The sequence below is a fragment of the Oryctolagus cuniculus genome, chromosome 2 (genome assembly GCF_964237555.1).
Source record: "Oryctolagus cuniculus chromosome 2, mOryCun1.1, whole genome shotgun sequence".
In the NCBI taxonomy this organism is placed as follows: Eukaryota; Metazoa; Chordata; class Mammalia; order Lagomorpha; family Leporidae; genus Oryctolagus; species Oryctolagus cuniculus.
Genome location: NC_091433.1, coordinates 127276260 through 127290687, shown reverse-complemented (window position 1 = coordinate 127290687; position 14428 = coordinate 127276260). Strand labels below are relative to the sequence as shown.

Here is a 14428-nt window from a genome sequence, read left to right as displayed (position 1 = left end):
CTGTTGTGCCTTCAGGGAAGAAAGGTTGTCACTAAAAGGGAACTGAGCCGATAGAAGGGGCTTCTTGGCAGCGGTGGCCCCAGAGTGATGTCTTGAAGCAGGAGTTCATCAAGTAGCTAACAGCTGAGGATGGGGGTGAGAAGCACATCCCATCTGAGAGAACACCCATGGAGACAGACAAGATTGGACAGAGACAGAGAGAGCTGGGCAGCTAGGGAATAGCAAGCAGATCAAAACGGGTGATGCACAAACTGCATGGGAAAGGTGCGAGAGATGGAACTGTTGAGAGGGCTGTGGCAGCCTACAGGGAAACAGGTGTATTCTGGGAGGTCAGCACTAGGGGCCCATGGGAGATGCTAAGCTGGGCACAGCACAGTGAGAACCTGCACGCAACGTCCCTCTTCAACTGTCTTATGTCATTGGCTTGTGTGTCCTCACAAAGAAGGCTCCAGAGCAGGAGCTGTCTTCTTCATTGTGTATCCTTGGAGCTTAGCATAGCACCTGGAATGCAAACGGAACTCAATGTTGGTTGTTAGATGAACTACCAAATCAAAAGCAAAGTGCAAAGCAGGAAAAGGAGGGGCTGGGAGGCAGACACCAGATCTCTGCTGAGTGCAAAGGCTGAAACACTAGGACACGAAACCATCAGAAATATCAAAATTAAGTGCTGAGGCAGGCGCCGTGGCTCTCTAGGCTAATCCTCCACCTTGCGGTGCCGGCACACCGGGTTCTAGTCCCGGTTGGGGCGCCGGATTCTGTCCCGGTTGCCCCTCGTCCAGGCCAGCTCTCTGCTGTGGCCAGGGAGTGCAGTGGAGGATGGCCCAAGTGCTTGGGCCCTGCACCCCATGGGAGACCAGGAGAAGCACCTGGTTCCTGGCTTCGCACACTGGCCGTGGCGGCCATTGGAGGGTGAACCAACGGCAAAAAGGAAGACCTTTCTCTCTGTCTCTCTCTCACTGTCCACTCTGCCTGTCAAAAAAAATTAAGTGCTGAGAAAGTACGGCCAGAATCTGTCCATCCTCAGCAGCATACACAGGAAGTAGACTCAAAAATGAACCCCTGGGAAGATACTTTGGAGTAGGAAAGGACAGAGACCCACTGAGGCACCTTGCTCTGAGGAAGTTCCCGAATTCTTCTCGGGCAAGGGTTGTGTTACAGGTTGAACTATACCCTCTTCTCCCCTCCACATAAAAGATGCAGAAAAATAAAGTCTGAACCTCTAGTACCTCAAAATATGACTTTATTTGGAAAAAGGGCCTCTGAAGATTTAATCCAAATTAAGATGAAGTCATGGGGTGGACCTTCATGCATTGTAACTGGTGTCCTTACACACAGAGGAAAGGTGACATGTAGACACACAGGAAGGGGACAGTTACCTACAAGCCAAAAAAAAAAATCTACGGCTACCAGAAACCACATGAGAATCCTGAAGCAGTTTCTTCCCTAAGGCTCTCAGGAGAAACATGACACTGCTGAAACCTTGACTTTGGACTCTTGGCCTAAAGAATTGTAAGTCAATGCGTTTCTGTTGTTCTAAGCCACCCACGTGGTGATGCTTTGTTAGAGGAGCACCAAGAAATCAATACAGGCTGCCAGTTAAGACCCTGGGACGTGTGCAGCAGACTTTGCGGTTCATCTCCCCAAAACACATTCTCCCTTCATCCTTGCAGAAAGAATCCTACCATCACGAATGTGTCCACACTCCCCAGCCCAAGGCAAGAGTTACACAATGATTCATGACAATCACAGAGGTCTCTGTCTCCGTTTACCACGTGACCCAATCCTGGCCAACAGGTCTTATTAAGAGAATTGCTGTATCCATGATACAGTCTACTTGGTCTTGAATATTTCCCTTGTTGCAAGGGTCCTGTTTATAGTGTGTGGTGCAGAGACAGTCTATGTGAACCTGGACAGACAGAATAAATAATCAGTGAGGCTACTGGGCAACTGACTCCCTGATGGAGAATGGTAACTGAATTGGTTTCTTTGACCACTCCTATTAAATCTGTCCTTTCAGATGCTAACCCTGACCGCTAGGTTTCCCGTGTCTGCTACTATTACTTCAATCTAATAAACATCTCCTGGGCATCCACACCAGACACTGACTAAAACAGTGCTCTAATCTAGGCACTAAAATTCAGGGATTCCCTAACCTATAAACTAATACTATGCTGTCTTTTCCATGAGGTAACATGCACCTAACATGGGGTTAGAACTGCAAATCCATGCCTGAGTTTTCCTTCTTGTCCTTTAAAACTCAAAATAACCTCAAATATAAGTTTTACAGAAAAAATACAGGCCCAATTCTTGCTACACCAGAAGTTAACTGAAATCCTTAAACAATTACAAGGTCTTAAAAGGGACAAAGAATAGATGGGAGAGGTAGGAACACACAGATTCACAGATGGTGCTTCATGGCACACCCTGGAGGATGGGAGAGAATTCTACTGTCAGGAACAGCCCTGGCTGTGACACCAGACCAGAGTTAAATCTCAGCTCCACCACAGCTCCACGAGCTCTGGGACTTCCAGCAAACAACTTCACATTTCTAAACTTCAGTTTGGAAACAAATACAACTTAAAGTTCTTAGGAATTCTTAAGACTTATGCCTAACAATGAGATAATCTATGTAATGCATGAAGCTCAGTGTCTGGTGACCAGCAGGTGACCTCCCAAGATGTGCGCATGACTCTGAGTCACACGTCTTGAATGTCCCTGATTTTTTTCCTTTGCTGAAAGGATCAGTCCACTGAGCATTGAAGAAACAACTAGACATAGCCCCATCAAATCGGTCACGTCATCCTGTCATTTTCACCTTGGAGCACAACACCAACCATTTCTCCCCATGGTCCCTTCCTTAGTCTCCCTGAATTTAAACACTTGCTCCCAACTGGCCTCTCTACCTCCATTCTCTCCCCATCCCCCAGTGCAACCTTTGAAGAGCTCGAATTTTCATTCTAGAGCAGGCAATGGTGAATTATAGTGCAGGAGCCAATCCAGCCCACTGCCTGTTGCTGTACATAATGTTTTTTTTTTTAAGATTTTTTATTTATGTATTTGACAGGTAGAGTTACAGACAGTGAGTGAGAGAGAGAGAGAGAGAGAGAGAGAGAAAGGTTTTCCTTCCATTGGTTCACTCCCCAAATGGCCACTATGGCTGGAGCTGCACCAATCCAAAGCCAGGAGCCAGGTGCTTCTTCCCGGTCTCCCATGCGGGTGCAGGGCCCAAGCACTCGGGCCATCCTCCACTGCCCTCCTGGGCCACAGCAGAGAGCTGGACTGGAAGAGGAGCAACCGGGACTAGAACCCAGTGCCTATGTGGGATGCCGGCGCCGCAGGTGGAAGATTAACCAAGTGAGCCACGGCGCTGGCCCCACTGTACATAATGTTTTACTGGCACAGAGCTATACCCAATTATTTACAAAAGACCTATGGCTACTTTTGTACTATGATGGAAAAGCTGAGTATCTGCAACAGAGACTGTATACCTCACAAAGCTTAGAATATTTACTATCTGATCCTTTATAGAAAGTTTGTCAGCCCCTTTGTCACTCCCTCCAGAGACTTGCCTCTAAGCTGTATTAGTAGGCCTGGCTCATCTCTAACCACTCCCTTAAGCGCCACATAAACTCTACCCTTGCTGAGTAAGAGTCCCCCAAACATTCCATGTTCCCTGCACCTCCAATGCCACTACTCCCTTGCAACACAGAAAACTCCTATTTATTCTTCAAGATCCATCTTAGATGTCCCTTCCTGCCTGAAATCTTCTAGAACTGGCCCTTAGCCCTATTCAGGGGTCAGGCACTCCAACCTCAGAGCCGCCTTGGTACCATTAGCAACTCCACAATAAACAGCATGTTGTATATAGTGAATATGGGTTTCCAAATCGTCTCCTTCCCGAGACCCTGTCTGTACTGTCTTCTCCCTCATTTCCTCCAAGACCACCCTATTCTTGTCTAGCACATGGCACTTACCATAGCTTGTAATCACATACGATCATGCATCACTTCATAATGGGAACTTCCCTGAGAAGGCAGTCAGGATATTTCCACCTTGTGTAAATACGATAGGATATGAAGAAGGCTAAGACGTCACCAAGCAATATAATCTTACGGTACCAGCATATACGCAACCCTTCTGTGGACCAAGGCAGCATTATGCAGTACATGACTGTGTTTATCTAGATTTGTATTTCTTCTATGTCTGTTCACTATCAATGGTGAGCTCTAAGAAGGTAGGAACAAAGATTGTCAGAATTACCCACAAAGTCATTTTTCAAATGTTGAATGAATGAATGCTCCTAATTGGATGAGTGAAAAAAAATAGTTGACTAATGAATCAAATACAAGCAAAGGAGTCTCAGGTATCAGGGGGTTACTTTCTGAGCACATCAGATACTGCCTCCCAGTCCTTTCTGGCTTCCCCATGGTCCAGAAGGTTGGATGGGCATAGGCAACACTCATGGCTTGGATGTGAATATTTGAAGCCTGACGGTACTTCAAAAAGTTCTTGGAAAACAGAATAAAAATATAAGTTTGGGTCAAAAATATTTTGAAATCCATGCCGTTTTTCATAATGTGCTTTTTCCATTAACTTTATGAAGATCCCTTGCACGCAGCCCTGTGCATTCTTCCTTGGAATCAGCGTGGAACCTGTGCAGAGGCCTCTCCCATGACAGAACATGCAGACTCTGTGGAATTGCAATAAAGCCACAGACTGGATTCTGCATCTCTGTGGAGTCCACATTTGTACTGAACCACGAGGCGTCCCAGACTTGTACAGAAGACCATCATCCAATCCGGTAAACTGAGGAAAGGTGGAGTGAAACTCTTATAGCTCCTTGCCTCTTCCCTATGGCAACGGTCCTGTCTGTCCATCACACCCACACTGAGGCAAAGGCACTCTGCACAATGCCCACCTCAAAGAGAGAGGCCTGGGTGGGGCAGTGGTGGGCAGGGGACCCTGTCCTGCCTTCCACCGCGTGGGTCCTCCAGTACCCAGGGAACCTTCAAGCTTGCTTTGTGATTCTTGAAAGAGGCACTGTTAAGCTGCCTGATCAAGCAAATAATTCAGCCAAGTTGTTGCTTCCTGTGGGAGAAAAAAAAAACATCCCAAGGGCATTTCCTGTGTGGCCTTTCTGATTCAGGACAGCGGCTAGTTGGGAGAGCCCATCCACAAAGGTCCTCTGTGAAGGTGTGTGCATTTCACTGAGATGTTTGCTGGAAAAGCAAAGATGCCATTTCAACCAGGGTGAATTTATGAAGCTGGCAGCCAAACCCTGTTGCGAGCCCTGAGCCTCAGACCCTTAGTGCCTTGAACCAGGGCACAGCTGAACTTTTTGTTGAAGTCAGGCTTTTAACCCTCTGTGGTTCCTGATGTGGGCTGAACAAAAGAATCCTATATACTAAAACCACACTGTCATTGCCCATAGATAAGCACAACTTCTCAGAGCCTTCAGACCTGAATTCTCTAAGCTTCATAACAGAGCATTCATAGGAAGATGGCAGTCTTTTCTGTCATTTAGAACTTCCATAGCCAAATCATCCAGGGTCATTGTAAGCAGACAGCTGTGACCCCAGTCAACCTCTTTCCATCTCCCACAAGACGGAAGCCACCTTATCTCCTCCCACAGATACGCCTTTATCTGCAACCACTCTTCCCTCTGCTCTGGTCAGGTGTCTCATGTGCAGTCCCCTAAATTAATCTGGTACAGTCAGGATTCAATAATATGTGGTGATTCACCATGGGGCCCTGTGAAAGAGATTTTCCCTGCCCTACCTAATAAAAACTGAAGATCTGGGCCGGCGCCGCGGCTCACTAGGCTAATCCTCCGCCTTGCGGCACCGGCACACCGGGTTCTAGTCCTGGTCGGGGCGCCGGATTCCGTCCCGGTTGCCCCTCTTCCAGGCCAGCTCTCTGCTGTGGCCAGGAAGTGCAGCGGAGGATGGTCCAAGTCCTTGGGCCCTGCACCCTCATGGGAGACCAGGAGAAGCACCTGGCTCCTGCCATCGGATCAGCGCGCCTGCCGCGGCAGCCATTGGAGGGTGAACCAACGGCAAAGGAAGACCTTTCTCTCTGTCTCTCTCACTGTCCACTCTGCCTGTCAAAAAATTAAAAAAAAAAAAAAAAACTGAAGATCTGAAATACCTATTGAGCACCTGAATATGTACAGCCATCAACATGGAAGCCATCCAGAACATGGGCAGAAATCCTGAAACAGCAACTTTGTAGGAAAGCAAAGTGAACACAGAGAAACTTCTCCCAGAGTGCACCAGGCATTTGCAGCTACACTGCAGGGCCTCCTCTGACTCCATCCTCCCCATGTAAATACGCACAGGTCTTTTCCATCTCTAAAACACTGCCTCTACCGAACGCCTCTAGCTGCCATCTTCTTTCTCTTATTTTCACAGCCAGTCTTCTAGAAACAATTGCCTGTGCTTCAGATCTCTACTTCCTCACCTTTCATTTGCTTGTTAGTCCATCTCATCTCTCAAACACCCCTCACCAAATGCCAGCAGTTCCTAACTCCCAAATCCATGGGCATGTATGTTCTTCCGCGTCAGTTGATGCTGTTGATCCCTCCCCCCAGAAATGTCCCTCTTGCACACATCATCTCTCATTTATTCCCTCCTCTCTGCAAACCCCTCCCCCACTGCCTTCACTGGGGCCTCTCGTCCCCCACCCCAGCAGTCAGTATCATACCCTACAACACCCCCCTACACACACTCAGAGGCAAGGTGGTATAGCCCCCCACCCCAGGTCCTGACAGCTGGGCTCAAATCCTAGGTTCATCAGTGATAGCTGTGTGACCTTGGGTAAGTTACTTACCATCTCCGTCCCTCAGTTTCCTCAGCTGTGAAACAGCACCAGCTAGCCCCAGCAATGGTTTGGAACACTCTGGACACACTCAGCAACCACTGGCCATTACCATTCCTCTCCCCACACTCCATCACTCTTCTTGATTAACTGGACCCCACCATGACTTCATCATCTCTTGTTAAACGTTTTCTCACGAACCTCCCTTGAGACCTCTCTCCTTAATGTCAAGCCTGCAATACCATCTGCCCACAAGGCATCTCTCCTCGCCATCCCTGATGCTTCAGCCTCAGCACGTCTGAAACTGAGCTCATCATCCTTTCCTAGAAAATGCTGCTCTCCCCCACTCCTCCCTCCCTTCCCTCCTGGGTCCTAATGAATGGCCCCACTATACGCCCTGCTGGTTGGTCGGGCCAAAATTCAGACTCATCCTGGATTCCTGCCCCTCCCTCCCTCCTTCCGTCATTCAATCAGTCTCCAATCATGTTGACTTTATTGCCAAAGTATTCCTTGAGTCTGTGCCCATATTCTCCACACTGTTGCCAGTGTCTTACTGAAAACCTCATTATTTCTCACCTGGATGATAATAAGTAACAACAATAGTAAAAAAAAAAAATACAGGCCACTATACTCACAAGCCTATTATGGGTAATTCACACTGTAGACATTTCACAGACTTCATCAAACATATTCCTGTCCACTAACCACAATGGAGAAATTACGAGTTCCTGTTTTCAGAAAAGGCAGAGACATGAACTAAATGGCCCAAGTTGCACAGAGACGTTGTGGGGCTGGGAACACACTGAGGTGCCCTGACTCTAGACACCAGCTGTTTCTAACTGCAGTGGTGCCCTCGCGGGTCTCCTACCACGTGTCTTCTGCTCCAATACTTACTCTGCTGCCAGAGAGATCTATCAGTACAGCAAACCTTGCATCCAGTCTCTCCTCTGTGTGAATCCCTCTAGTAGCTCCCCAGCGCCTTCAATGTCAAGTTCAAACTCTTCCACACAGCCCTTCCTGACATGGTCTCTCAGCTCCTTTACAGATCGGCCTCTTTGCACTCCCCAACTTGCTTCTTTTCACAGCTGCTCCCCCATGTGCGCTCTACTTCTCATTGGGCTCTCTGCCTGGGTTCTTCCCTCTCTTGTCAGCCTGGATGTCTCCCTTTCAGCCTCTTGGATACACTGCTGTGCAAGCAATGTTTAGGTGCCCTCCAGGTGGTGGTGGGAGCAGGTGCTAATGTTACTGTGATTGCCTCTAGCACAGCGTCTTAGGGTAGTAAAAGTTACCCTTTCAGAAAACTCACTTCAATGAGAATGACAGGACGCAAAACGTGTCACTGCTACCTCTGGTTCCCCTGTCTGTCTCCCGGCTCCATGGACAAAGAGAGTACCTCATTCACCTCTGTTCCCAGGGGCTAGAACTGTGCCTGGCACATGAAGGTGGCAGCAAACACTGACAGCTTGAGCTGAGCACACACACCAAGACCACCAAGCCATCTCCATGAGCATACAACCCTCCCCAAAAGGGGCATGCACTTCACTTTCTTATTTTTTCCAAACCAACTATCGAAGTCACTATTTTCTGGATTTTCATCAGGTCCCCACGGAGCACCCTGTTTTGACACACAGCAGGCTATAACTGTGGAGAAGACCTATACCAATCACTCCCTCCTAGTGCTCATTCACCCTGCTCACAGCATTACTGCTGCCTCACAAGAAGGGAGCCACTGTCCGAGACTGCTCAGCCAAAGGGACACACAGGCTGGATGCCTCAGGAGAGAATCCCATGGGCCTGAGTGTGTCTTCCAGCAAGAGGCCCTACCACGCCTTCCCATGGGCTGCTGCTGAGCTGAGAGAGCAAAGGGACAAGTAGGTATAGCCCTTACGGTCGGGTCCCCATGCAGGAACCACATTCCCTGAGGTCCATTTCCTGCAGCGACCGCCCACCTGAGACCTTGGGCAGTAGGGCGCATGGCAAAGGGGAGAGGCTTCAGTTAACAGCAGGTGTTCTGTAAAATGCCTTGCTTCTCTCTCAAGTTTATGGTGGCCTCTCTGCTCAGTAGCATTTCCGCCTCCTCTCCCCATGCAGGACAAAGTACAGGCTGCCTCAGTGATCAAAGAAGGGCCAAGAGGAGCAAAGACTGGTGGAATCCCAGAGCAGGCAGCTGCTAACTGCCCCAGGCATGGCCTCAGATGTCAGGTAGTGGAGACGGAAGGCAGGCAATGGCCATTCCTCAGCTGAGTGCAGAGGCCCGTATCCTGACCTTCTCTTTTTGTAAACGGATTTTCTCAAAGCATCACTGATGATACAGCTATCCTGAGGCTGTCCAAAGCAGTGTGAAGGACTCAAAATATAGTTGCCTAGATCTGATCTGGGGTCTAAGTTTTAGCTGTGGGTAGGAGCCTCTAAAACCAATCTCAAGGGGTGCAATTTAGGCATGTAGGGTCCCTAGCACAAGGCCTGGCACCCACCCCAGGTGCTACTGTCACAGTCGACCACTAGGAGCCATCCACAGGGAGGACAGTCCCCAGGAGACAGCACCCCTTCTCCCTGCCTCCATTCCCCAACCCCTGGCTGGACTGGGTCTTTGTCTGCACCTACAGTTATCTTTACTGTCACAGACAAAAAAATGCAGCACTATTGTATCTGTGTCTCCATGCTGGATTGCAGAGCTCCATGAGCAAAAACAGAGCTTTGTTCATCTTTGGTCCCCAGGGCCTAGAACCACATGTGACACACAAAGGTGCAGCAAACACTTGAGCCCTGTGCTGCACTTTCTTGCCGGTCTCCCCGTGCAGTCGGTGAGCATCTGAGAACTGGGAACTGACTTCTGTGCTCGAGTCTTCTTTCCGTCATCATCACCTGCTAAGCCTCCAGTGTGCCAGGGGTCACTACATCGTCAATCAGTGAGTGAAGTATGAGGATGACCCACAGCAGAACCTGTACCAACTGTCAACAGGCATGTGTAACCATCATCTGTGGACAATCAGGACACCCCCAAAGCTCTGGGCTCAGACAAGAACTGCAAACCTGAGCAGATTCCCAAGATATGTGTCAGGCTGGAGAGCAGACTGCATGTAAAACAAAGCTGAGCACTGAAACACAATCCCTCAATCTCAATATCTCTCTCTCTCTCTCTCCCCCTCTTCCTGCTACCACCCCACACCCCTGTCCCTCCCTCACTCCCAAGTCTGGGGAGACTTAGCAATTCCTTAGCAATTCATACCAACTTTTGGATGCTCTAAAGATCATTGTTCAAAAGCCCAGACTGGAGGGATCATCCACGTAGGTCATCAGCCAGGGCTTTGAAAAACAGACAAAACAACCACCAAGCTCCTCTTTGTGTTTGACTGTGGTTTCTGGGCTTGTTGGAGACAGTGTCCCTCCCCGGCCGCTGGGCTCTGTTCCCACTGTCCCAGGAGGAAGCCAGGCCAGCAGAGTCAGGGGCAGAGAGCCGCCATTCACACAGCTCAGCACACGTGAGTTTTCAATACCTGCGCCGCTGTCTCCCAGGACAGGCACGGTCTGAAAAGTCAGTCATTCCCCCAGGCCCATCTCCAGCCCTTGCTCGTCTCCCAGGCTGTTCCTTGACCATCTAGCACATGTGGCTTCCTGTCTGTAACCACCTTTGATCACCAGTCCCCAAACCCAACAAGCTCCAACCTAAGCGTTAGGGTCCCACTCAAACATCCTTCTCTCTGACACCTTTCCTGGCTTCGCTGGCAGAGATGAGGCGGCTTCCTTTGAGCGCTGGTTCTCTGCTTGGATCTCTCTTATTCTACTTATCTCTGATGACAGGTCACTCATGTGTCCCTCATATGACACAGGCTATGACCTTGATGACACAGACAATGTCTTCTTCGTCTCTGGGTCTCTGAAACCCAGCACGTGCCTTCCAAGTCCACACTCACACCTCAAGATTCTGGCCACCACGTTAGTCTGAGACCAAAACGCCCCTTACAGCACCAAACAAGATTTCACACAAACAACAGTCCGTTTCACACAGAACACAGCTGAGACCTCAGTGGGCAAGGTAGAGCTCCCTGGAACCAGGAACTTTCCTCATTAGAAATCTGATGGCCAGTTACAAGCTGCTGACCAAGAGGGCAGCCAACAAGGTGTGACATCACAGGCCTGAAGACCTGGCACTGAGCCTGACTTCTCCCCACCCCACCACCTCTGGGGCCAGTTCATCTTCTGGGCCAGGCTACAGAAGCCTCATAGAAATACAAGTGACACCCAAAGATTCAGAATCTGATTTTTATTCCAGCCATAAACAACACAGGAAGCACTTTCGTCTCAGATCAGCCAGCCAGTGAGCTAGGAGAGCAGAAAATACCAGGAGACAGGAGCTCAGTGTCTACAAGGGGAAGCAGTACCACAGGGGTTCTGCAAGGTCTCGGATGTGTGGGTGCCAGAGCAGCCCCTACTAGTGTTTCTGCAGCATTGAACACCACAGGATCTTTCACACGCAAGGTGACCTCATCCCACCAAAGTTTTGGGGACAATCTGCCAAAGCAAGCAAATGCTGGGGGATTCCAGCTGTGCTGAACAGCTGGGGAGGAAGCCAGGGTACACAAACATGCAGGTACTTGTGCAAGGCAGCCAGGACTACACAGCAAGTGGCCCAGGGACAAGCAAAGGAAGGGACTCAGCTTTCAAAGCCAGGGCTGCCTTCAAGGAATAAAACACTCCAAATTGGTGGGTGATCAGCTGGAAACACATACAATCCACACATGGGGTCAGCCACTGGTTCCGCACCTGGTTTCCCAACACACCCTATGGGTCATTAAATTCCCTTAACAAGCTTTCTCTTTCGTGATAAATGCTCCTTAGAACACTTGGAGACAAGGCATACTCTGTATCTGATCACGTATAAGGTGGGAGACCTCACTGATGGCAATGAACAACACTTCCCCCTTCACCCATTGATTGGTTTCACCAATATTTATGTACTGGGTGCACATTGCAAGGAGCACATGCTTGGTAAGGACAAAGCTGAGGTCATGGCATTTTTGAGCTCAAGTCTGCACTTTCTTCTCCAGGCAGGTGTGTTGACTCCATCCTTCCCTAGCCCTAAAGAGTTAATGCTGCTTTAGTCCTGACCAGGCACATGTAGGCTCCATGTAGCATTCACGTCAGTGGTGCTGGCCCATCCCTGTGACAGATCACTGACTTCAACATCCTGGCTCTCTGTGGCTAAGGGAAGGAACAGAAGTTGCAAAAATAATGGTAGTTTTAAATCACAAGGATAGTGTTAGTGAAAAAGCCAATGGACTTAGACAAACCTCACGTCACATTTACAGAGCACTTATTGTATTCCCAACACCATGATGAGCCTCCATCTGCACAGAACTATGAAATCCAGCTGTTTTGTGTGAATCCTGGTTCTACCATTCATTAGCTGTGTGACTTTGGCCAGACTGCTTAGCCTCTCTGTGCCTCCATTTCTTTGGAATGGAGCACTAACTTTAAGAGGACATAAAAGGATATGATAAGAATTAAATAAGTGAAAACTTGGGCAAGTATTGTGGCCTAATAAGTTAAGCCACCGTCTGCAATGCCAGCATCCCATACAGGCGCTGGTTCAAATCCTGGCTGCTCCACTTCCAATCCCGCTCCCTGCTAATGAGCCTAAAAAAAAAGCAGAAGATGGTCCAGGTCCCTAGGCCCCTGTACCCATGAAGGAGATCTGGACAGAGTTCCAAGCTCCTTGCTTCAGCCTAACCCAACCCTGGCCATTGAGGTCATTTCTGGAATAAACTAGCAGATGGAAGATTTCTACCCCCCATCCCATAACTCTGCCTATCAAATAAGTAAGATAAATGTTTAAAAACAAATAAGTGAAATCTTATAAACTGCTGAACTTGAGCCATGTCCAATTATGGAAGAGGCACTCCGAATGAAGATGGACAATTACTATCACATTAGTCACACTGGTCTGTAGAGAAGGCAGACTTTCTCTTCATATTTTACTAATAAAGCTGAAGGGACAGAATGAACTTGCCCAAGGTCACAGAGTTAACAAGTGGCAGAGCTGGGATTTGAATGGCGTAAGACCTGACTCCTAAACCTGAAAGCCTGGCGCCCACAGTGAGCACAGCTCTGTGCTAGGTTCTAGTGAGCAGAGACCACAGGAGGGATGAAAAAGGGATCCCTGCATGGTGCACTAAAGAGAAGGAGACAGAATAAACGGGTAGGGGATGCTGGTGCAGCAAGAAGCAACACAACCGTTCACGGGAATCGGAGAATGCTTCATCCAGAAGCATGAGTCTGAAAAAATTTAAAAAAATAAAAAAAAAGAGAGAAAATGGAGAGGAATTTGCCATCAAAAGAGGAGGAAGGGCATCCCCAAAACTTAGAACCTGGAATACCAGAAGGTGAGTGGGAAGATAGGACAGGCACATAGAGAAAGTGATATAAGGTGAGGCTGACAAGGTAAACTGAGGCAACTGTGAAGAGCCCCGTGTGTCAAGTTAGCGGCTAGATTGTATTCTGTAAAGACGCTGATTCTGGAACATTAACCAGCACAGGAACTACCCGCAGTGCACGCAGAACTCCTGCAGACTCCCATCCCTTCAGGTAGCAGTAGGGGACCAACACAGGTATCAGGGCAATCTAGTAGCATGTCCTGCTGCAGATGCAGTCACAGAATTCCGGCACTGGACTGAGGGGAGACATGGGGCCAGTGGCTGGTACGACTAGCCAAAAGGACAGGAGTTGGAAATAATGGCACTCTTGGTGAACACATCCGTTAAACCAGGGTTTCTCGGCTCAGCACCATCAGCACCTGGGGCCAGGGTTCTTCACTGTGGGGGGCTGTGGTTGCCCACAGGCTCTTCAGCAGGAGCCCTCCCCTCTCCCACTGAGATGATGCTGGCCCCAAAAGTCTTCAAACATGGCCACATGTCACATGGGAGGCAAAGTCAAAACCCAGGCAGAGAACCATGGCTTTAAACCCTGGGACCCTACTTTACAGAAGAGGAGATCCAGCTACAGAACGACACAAAAAAGACCTCAGCCAGGATTCGCACACTGGGCTCTCAGCTACTGTGCTTCCCTGCCTTCCAGGGAAAACGGGCTCTGGCGGCAGAATCAGAGATGTGGTGACAGGGAGGTGACAGGGTGACAGGACCGTAATGCCCCTCGCCACTGAACTCGAAGACAGTAAACATTAAATAAATAATTTGGATTTAACAGAATCGCCCCGTTCAAAATGGGAAAAGCCTGCCCTTATATCATGAGTAAGCAGGAAGTGGTGGGTTATTGATCAGACTGAACAGAGCAACCACACACTAGGTTGGAACCCGCGGTACCAGCTGGGACCAAACCTTGGCTAGACCCCTTCCTAGCTGACATTGTAACCACACTCACTTTGCTGCTTTGTAAAGAGGAAACAGGAGTTCCTACTCAGAGGCCTGATGTGAGAACTCAATTCTATGAGCAAAATGGCCAACCTGGCACAGTGCGGTCCGCCCGCTCTCCTTCCGAGCCACACTCATCACCTCCACGCCCCGCTAAGAGCTCCGTGTCCAGTAACCCCCAGCCCCTAATATTGGGACCCCCGTTGCCCCGCGCTTCAGAAGGCGCAGCAAGGAACAGCTGCGCC

The 14428-nt window shown here is 49.1% G+C and overlaps 1 protein-coding gene across 6 annotated transcripts in view; it reads right to left on the bottom strand.

Annotated features, from left to right (window-relative positions):
- EVA1A (eva-1 homolog A, regulator of programmed cell death) overlaps positions 1 to 14428 on the bottom strand; it is a 62523-nt gene that overhangs the window by 46873 nt on the left and 1222 nt on the right. The window lies entirely within an intron of this gene.